Raw genomic sequence first — 8,828 nt, 5'->3', positions numbered from 1 at the left:
AGGACGACGGGGCGGCGGGGCGGCGGCGTCGGGAGAGGAGAGGGCGGCGTCGCGGCGTCGGGGCGTCGGGGCTGAGACGAGGACGACGGGGCGGCGTCGCGGCGTCGGGGCAGCGTCGAGGCGGCGGGGCAGCGGCGTCGGGAGAGGAGAGGGGAAGGGGATCGAGGGCGAGGGCGAGGGAGAGAGAGGGGATAGGTTTCGGCCGGGGAGAAAATTTGGATGGGGGCGGCACAATACTAATGGCGCACCACCCCTCGGTGCGCCATAAGTACATCCATACTAATGGCGCACCTCACCCTGGTGCACCATTAGTATTTTTTTTTGATTTCTGCTCGAGCCAACAGGTTATCTTCCACCTGACCTGATCCACACCAAGTTCCCTCTACTAGCTCGAATGGTCAGCAGCCAATTCTCACACCAGGAGGTCCTGGGTTCGATTCCCAGGCTCCACAATTTTTTTTATGCATTTAAAATGCTGTTTGATACTTATTTGTGTTTAAATATGTTCAAACTTGTTTAAATCATAACAGTAATATTTTTTTATAAGACAGTAATAATTTTTTAAAAAATATCATCAAACAGTAATGCCGGTGGAGCGGGGGAGGGTGCGCGGGGTGCGGGGGGTCGGCGGCGGCGGTTGAGTAGGGGAATCGAGGGTGCGGGGGGTCGGCGGCGGCGGCCGGTGGACCGGGGGGTGCTCGGCGGCGAGGGGGACCGGATCTGGCGAGGTGGGATAGCGATCGAGATGGAGGGGGATCGAGATCGAGTGTCCATGAAATTTAAAAATATTCATGATAGTTCAAAAAGTGCCCATGAAATACAATCGAGAAATGAAGGCTACGATTTAAATACAATCGATCTTAGCTAGTTATCTGTTCACAATCTTCTTGCCCTTCTTTTTAGCAAATGGAGTTCTTCTGTGGAATAGACGTCCTTTAGGTAGGGTGGTCCTGCTTCTTCATGTGGTGTATGCTGCTACTTCATCATCGTCGTCATGTTCGATCCTCGGGTCGCCGTACTTGTCGAAGTCTTGCTCATTGGCTACTCCATCCATTCCAATGATCTTCCTTTTGCCTCTCCTCACGACAACACGACTGGGCTTTGACGGGTCGGTAATGAAGAAGCATTGGTCCACTTGGGAAGCCAGTACCCATGGCTCATTTTTCACGGTGACGTTTGCGCCCGCGGTCTTGGATTTGGCTTCGGGTATAACCATGGTGGTGAAATACCGGTCTTCTTTTCGGACGCTCTTCGCCCATCTGACACGGAACATCGGGACCTTCTCTCCAGCGTAGCTCAGCTCCCAGATCTCCTCGATCCTTTTGTAGTATCTGTCCTTGTCGTTACCGGTGTAGGATTCCATCGTTACCCCGGAGTTCTAATAACCATCGCTCTTCATGTCCTTGGCCTCGGTGTAGAATGTGTAGCCGTTGATATCATACGCCTCATAGGTCATCAGGTTGTGCTCGGCGCCCTATGACAAGGCGAATATGAGTTGTTCTTCCGCGGAAGAATCCTCATGTAAAGGGTACGACAGAAGCTTCTGCTTGAACCAACACGTGAAACATGAGTTGTGCTCTTTGAGTATATCTCCGTCCGTCCTCTGTTGGCCTCGGTCATTGTGCGTCTTCTTAATAAAGGTTTTGTGCTCTACCACCCAAGGATCGACCACGTCTATGTGTTGTAGCGCGACTAGGTTTGCTCTTTCAAAGTCGGCGAGTCGACCCTCGAAGTCGACATGCATTTCGCGGCGACCCTCACGGTGACCCCATCCAGCGAGCCTGCCGAGGTGCCTGTTGACGGGCAGACCAACGGGGTTCTCGATGCCTAGATAATTTGTGCAGTAGGAGATGCACTCTTTGGTTAGAAAGCCCCTGGCTATGATTCCCTCTGGACGTGACATGTTGCGAACGTATCCTTTGATGACACCATTCATCCTTTCGAACGGCATCATGTTGTGCAGGAACGTCGGCCCGAGTTGGATGATATCATCCACGATATGGACCAGCAGATGCACCATAATGTCGAAGAATGCGGGCGGGAAGTACATCTCAAGCTTGCATAGTATCACCACGATCTCTTCCTGTAGCCTTCTGAGTTGCCTCACGCCAACAGACTTCCGAGAGATGACGTCGAAAAAGTTGCATAGGCCAAATAGCATTTCACGGACGTGCGCGTCCATGATCCCACGGATTGCAACTGGAAGTATCTGCGTCATCAGCACGTGACAGTCGTGAGACTTCATCCCGCTGAACTTCTGCTTCGCTGGGTCTAGGTATCTGCTTATCTTCCCCGCGTAATCGTAAGGAAGTTTTACTCCTAGGAGGCAGGTGAAAAACTGCTCGATCTCCTCCTGACTTAGAGTGAAGCACACGGGAGGTTAGTCATTTCCGGTCTTCTTGGCCTTTTTGCCTTTGCGACGACTTTCCGTGTCCTGCTTCACCTCATCATCATCATCATCATCATCATCATCATCATATATAACGTGAAGCTCCTGCCTGCTGCCCATTGATTTCAAGTCTGCCCTTGCTTTCGGCCCATCTTTGGTCCTCTCTGGCATGTTGAGCAGGGTACCAAGCAGACTCTCGCACACGTTCTTCGTGATATGCATTACATCAAGGCTGTGAGGCACACGGTGGATCTTCCAGTACGGCAAGTCCCAGAAAACAGACCTCGTTTTCCATACCTTCACCAGCGGCTCTGGCGCCTTTCGCTTCTTTCCCGGCTCTGGCGCCTTTTGCTTCTTTCCCGGCAGTGGGCAATATTTCCAATCTTTCAACAGCTCGTCTATTTCCTCGCCGCTCCTAGTACGCGGGCGTCCTCGGGGTTCGGTTTCACCATCGAACAGATCCTTGCGTTTTCTCCATGGGTCATCATCGCGAAGCCACCTTCGATGTCCCATGAACACGGTTTTCGAAGACCCGGGATCTCTATCTAGCTGGCGATACGTTGTGTCATCCATGCACCTGACGCATCCAGAAAATCCGTGGACCACCTGCCCCGCGACATATACGTAACCGAGATAGTCGTGCACCGTCGTGAGCAGCGCGGCTCTCATAGGGAAATATTCTTTCTCTGCAGCATCCCACGTATTGGCTGGCGTTTTCCACAGCGTGTCAAGCTCCTCTTTGAGCAGCCCTAGATACAGATTGATGTCGTTCCCTGGTTGTTTCGGTCCTTCAATTAGCATACTCATATGAATGTACTTCCTCTTCATGCACAACCAGGGGGGAAGGTTGTACATCCACACAAACACAGGCGAGGTGCTATGTGTGCTTCTTTGGCTGCCAAACGGATTGACTCCATCGGTGCTCGCGCCCAGCACGATGTTCCTTGGATCATTCCCAAATTCTAGGTCTTCGAAGTTCAACGCTTGCCACTGGCTCGCATCCTTAGGGTGACTCAGCATCTTGTCTTTTTTATCTATCTCCGGATCATTTGTGTCATCTTGTCGCTTCTTCTCCTCCCTATCCGCGTGCCAACGCAGGAACTTTGCTACCTTAGGGTCCATGAAATACCGCTGCAGACGAGGAGTGATCGGAAAGTACCACACCACTTTTCGAGGAGCTTTCTTCCTCTTCTTGTATCGAGTGATGCCGCACACCGGACATATGGTAGACTCCGCGTGCTTGTCCCGATAAATGATGCAATTGTTCATGCACACATGGTATTTCACGTGCGGTAAATCTAGAGGACACACGATTTTCTTCGCCTCCTCCAAACTGGTCGGGCACTTGTTCCCCTTGGGAAGACGTTCGTGCCAGAATGACATGTTCTCGTCGAAGCATGTGTCGGTCATTTTGTGTTTTACCTTCATCTCCAGAGCCATGAGCGTTACTTTCAGGCGGGTATCCTCGGGCCTGCATCCTTCATACAATGGAGTAACCGCGTCTAACTCAAGTTGATCCATCTTGGCTTTCTCTCGGGCAGCAGCTCTTGCGTTATCCATCTGCTTGAGAAGCAGCTCTTGAATATGAGGGTCCTGCACCCAGCCCATCGATGGTCCAGCGTCATCTGCTCCGCCGGCATCATCATCTTCATGATCATGCCCGTCGTCTGCTCCGGCATCTTCCTCATCATCATGCCCTGCATCTTCTACATGATGACTGTGTACAGCATCACCGTCGTGATCATCTCCTGGGGATTCTTCGTCTTCTCGCCCGCCCGAGCCGCGGTGGTTATCTTGCTGCCCTTCCTCATTTCTTGCCCGGCCCCCATGGACGACTTCGTAGTCATCTTCATCACCTTGCCACCGATAGCCATCCATGAAACCACGCAAGAGCAGGTGGTCCCGCACCTGCCCGGATTCCGGGTCCGCAATAAGGCTCTTCAGCTTGCATCTTCGACATGGACATCTTATCTCCGTCTCGTTCTTTTGAAGCATCTCGGCCTTCGCGGACCTCAAAAACCTATTCACGATGCCTTCGGTCATCGTGCGGACCATGGTCGCCTGCGGGGTAGAGCAAAACGATATTTTAGAACCAAGAAAAAATTTGGCATGACTTTCCCTAAAAATAGGACCAAAAAGAATGCTTAATGCCAAAATTCTCGCTGAAACGGAAATGAATCAACATTCCGGCAAAATATTGGCAACTATCGCATTTCAAATACCGGTACACCTCCAAACACAAACACATATGCAACACCACAAACATATGCAACACCAAGAACATACATAGATCTAGCTAGGCCATAAAAAGTGCATGTGCACATTGTTGTAGGGAGAACAACATAAATATAGCTTCCCCCCTTACTTACCTATCAAAACAAGGTAATTTAACCACTTAAATTGAATGAATCTATGGTGGAAATGAGGTGAAAAAGAGGAGGCACCCGAGACAAGGAGGAGGTGGAGAGAATGAAGTGGGGAGAAAGTGAGTGCGGGTAGGAGAGGCTGTCCAAAATATCTTGTTGCTGCCCACTTACTAATGGCGCACCAACTCTAAATGCACCATTAGTAATCCAGGTTACTAATGGCACATCTTCTGGTGGTGCGCCATTAGTAGTTTTGCAAAAAAAACATACTAATGGCGCACTGTTCCACAGTGCACCATTACTAGTTTAAACTAGTAATGGCGCACGGTCGAACAGTGCGCCATTAGTAGTTTTGCAAAAAAGGAATAAAAATATAATAAAAAAACAACATTAGTGGCGCACTTTCCGACAGGTGCGCCATTACTAGTTACAACTAGTAATGGCGCACTATGTCTGGATGCGCCATTAGTATGTTTGGACAGGCGCACTAGTTCAAAAAAAATTGATACTAATGGCGCACCCTTGGCCAGGTGCGCCATTAGTAGTTTCAGCTCTAATAGCGTATCAGAAGGTGGTGCGCCATTAGTATATACTAATGGCGCACCGCTTGTCTGGTGTGCCATTAGTGTCAATCCCATCTATAGCCCTTTTTCTAGTAGTGTGGGTATCCAGATCCATGGATAAAATTGCCATCCCTAGTCCAATGCACATAATGCGAGGAAGTTTTTCGACACATCTTGTCAAAGTAGAGATCCTATCCCCCTATTACGGGATTCTCATCAATACGGGCGTGGGTAACCCAACCGCGCCATCAATTGCGGCGCTTGGGGGATAAGCGAGTTTTACTAGGCAAGTGGGGACGTTTAATTTTGTCCGCCCATATAAAGGGATAAGGATTCACATTTCTATCCACGCCTTCTTCCTCCTCTGCTCATTTGCTCCCGCATACTCGAGCTCTAGCGCCCAAGTCCTCATTTCCATCTCAACCTTCTCCAACCATGTCCGGAGCGGGAGGAAAGTGGATGGTCTCCTCGACGAGCCGCGCACCAGCTCCCAAATGAGGGTCAGCTCATCCCCACCCCCGAGCCCCATGAGAGGGTGGTATTCCTCACCCATTTACTCCGCGGACTGGGATTCCCTCTCCATCCCTTCGTCTGGGGGCTCATGTTTTATTACGGCCTGGATTTCCACAATCTGGCCCCGAACTTCATCCTCAACATCTCGGCGTTTATCATTGTGTGCGAGGCCTTTCTCCGCGTCAAGCCCCACTTCGGCCTATGGCTGAAGACCTTCAACGTCAAGCCGAAGGTAGTGAGCGGCCACCAGGCGGAGTGCGGAGGCGCCATGGTGGGTAAGATGCCAACATCACATGGCTCTAGGGCACCTACGTGGACACCATAAAGGGGTGGCAATCGGGGTGGTTCTATATCACCGAGCCGCGCGACCCTGCATGTGTAGCGGCCCCCGAGTTCCAATCTGGCATCCCCATGTGGCTCACCTCCTGGAAAGAGAAGGGCCTATCCCGGGGTAATTCAAAAGAGCTGACCGGACTCCAGTCATGTATTCAGAACATGGTGGACAAGAAGGTCAAGCTTGTCAACATAGTCCAAGTTATGCTCGTCCGCCGGATACTCCCGTGCCAACAACGGGAGTTTACCTTGTGGGAGTTCAATCTGGCGCAGCACCGAACTCTGAACAGGCTCTTCGACACGACTCATGAAGATGCCTGGAGGGTCCTATTCAAGGGTGCCGCGGTCCCTCCTCCCATTACTGAGGATCGCGGATTTAGCGCGAAGCGCCAAGCCAGTGCGGTAAGCTGTTTTACCTTTTATAGGATACTTGTTTTCTATATAGATTGACTCTATGCGGGATCTAAATCCCTGTGTCATTAACAGGACTGGCAGAAAATGGCCGGACAGATCGACTGTCCGGCTCCCTTGCCTGAAGGCCCCGCAGAAGCTCTTCTGATGAAGATGCTGACTCCGGCCCCTTATAAGGTGTCGGAGAAGACCAAGAAGGCCAAGGGAGCTCGAAAGAGTTCCCGACGCCAGGCATCGTCGGACTCACCGTCTGATGATTCTGCGGCGCACTCTTCCCCCGAAGACGAGGAAGAGGTAGAAGAGGCTCCCCCACCGACTGGGGGAGACAATAAAAGGAAGGCCGCCCCAACTGGGGAGGCAGGAGGGTCCAAGAAGGGAAGGACGCTCCTTCCGGACAGCTCCACCGCCGCTGATGAAAGTGAAGACGAGTGGTTGCCCAGGGGCAAGCCCCAGGGGAGATCGTAAGTATTCGGATACCAAAGTAACCCATAGGATTCCTTTGTCGCATTGCTTTCCCTAACGCCGAACTCCATTGCGCAGGCTGCCCCGAGCCAATATCGAGGTATCTTCGGACGACTTTCTAGGCGCGTTGGACATGGATAGCGATCCAGTCTCGACCGCTACCTCCCCTCATCCAGCCGACGACACCGAGGTACTGTCTCAAGAGGCACCAGATCAAGGGGGACAGTCCCGGAGGCGCCTCAAGGCAACCTTCCGGACTCCGGGAGCCGAGGGGACGGGGTCCCCGAGAGCTCCGAGTTCGGCCCTCAGCCGAACACCGCATCGGACCCTCCAACGGCTCCGAGCTCGGGTAGGCGGCCCCCTTCTGAGGGGGTGAGATGCCTGTGCCAGTGACCTCTGTCCATCCAGAGGCGCCAGACACTATGTTGGAAGCGCTTCGCAGCGCTTCCATCGAGGAGGAGCACCGCACTATCATGAGTGCGGTGATCTAGAAGGTTCAGTCCGCCAAGAGCGGATTGACTGAAGCTTGTACTCGCCTTCTAACAGGCTTCGAGGTAAATGTTTTAAAATGTAGTAGATATATTACCGCATAGACAGTAGCCCCTGATGCTTTGTTCGGCGTTCATAGAGAAAAGCCAAACAGAGGATCAAATAATATCGCAGGAGTCTAATATAAGTATGTCAATATGCATATGCAGGCTTCGCTGCTGGCGTCCGCCGCACTAACGGCGGAGGTCGCCGTACTGAAGGAGGCCCTCAAGTGGTCCCAGAAAGAGCTCGGCCTTGCTAAGAGGCAGCTCGAGGAGAACAAGGGTAAGTAATACCCCATCTATAGATGAGAAAAAGGACGCGATTGCTAAATGACAGGATCATTGTATGTTTGCCAGGGGCCACGACCGAGGTGGCGACCCTGAAGCAAGCGCTGTCCCAAGCCGAAGAGAAGGCGGCCCAGGAGCGCAACGAGCGAGAGAGGCACGAGGCTCGGGTGGACGAGGTGCAGCAAGAGCTCTAGGCTCTCGTGACGAAGCATGAGGCGTTGGAGCTTGACTTGAAGACGCGAGAGTCTAAGCTTGCCGCGGCCCGTGAGAGCGCGAAGAGTGCCAAGGCCGAGGCCCAGAAGGCCCTTCAGGAGATCGACGCGATGAAGAAGATAGCGGCGGGCAAGGCTTTCTATATGCAAAGCGAGCATCTAAAGGTGAATTACCGATTACTTACCCGAATCCGGAGCTCTTCAGGAGCATTCGTAGATTTGCCCCGCAGTGTGTCCGATGCCGCACAATTCTACTGGGCCAGGGACGGGAGCTCGACGGAGAAGCTGTTCTGGTCTCAGTATGCTGAGGCTGAACATCCGGTGCCGTTGAGTGACCAGCTGAAGCAGATGGCCGAGCTACATAAGGAAGCCGATTAGGCCATGAAGGGATTCATAGTCCGGTTGTGGCTTGGCGATGCCCTTCCGAACAACTTCTTTGGCCTGGTGAGGTGGCTTGTGGATGCCTGCCCACGGCTGGAGGTCGTCAAGCGATTCGTCTGCATTGAAGGTGCACGCCGGGCCTTCGCCCATGTGAAAACGTAGTGGGTCAAGCTGGACCCCGTGAAGCTTATCAAGGAGGGGCCACCGGAGGGCAAGGAGCACCACCACCCCGAGATGTACTACGAGGGTGTCCTGCTGGGCGCCCATCTTATCGCGGATGAGTGTTCACAAAATGTAATATTTGAATGAGACTTGCTTGTTTCGTATCATGTGTGATGAAAACTTGTTTCATATGCGCTATGCAACGCTTGTGTGAATTT

The sequence above is a fragment of the Triticum dicoccoides genome, chromosome 3A (genome assembly GCF_002162155.2).
Source record: "Triticum dicoccoides isolate Atlit2015 ecotype Zavitan chromosome 3A, WEW_v2.0, whole genome shotgun sequence".
Taxonomy (NCBI): domain Eukaryota; kingdom Viridiplantae; phylum Streptophyta; class Magnoliopsida; order Poales; family Poaceae; genus Triticum; species Triticum dicoccoides.
Note: the sequence above shows the minus strand (reverse complement) of the source record.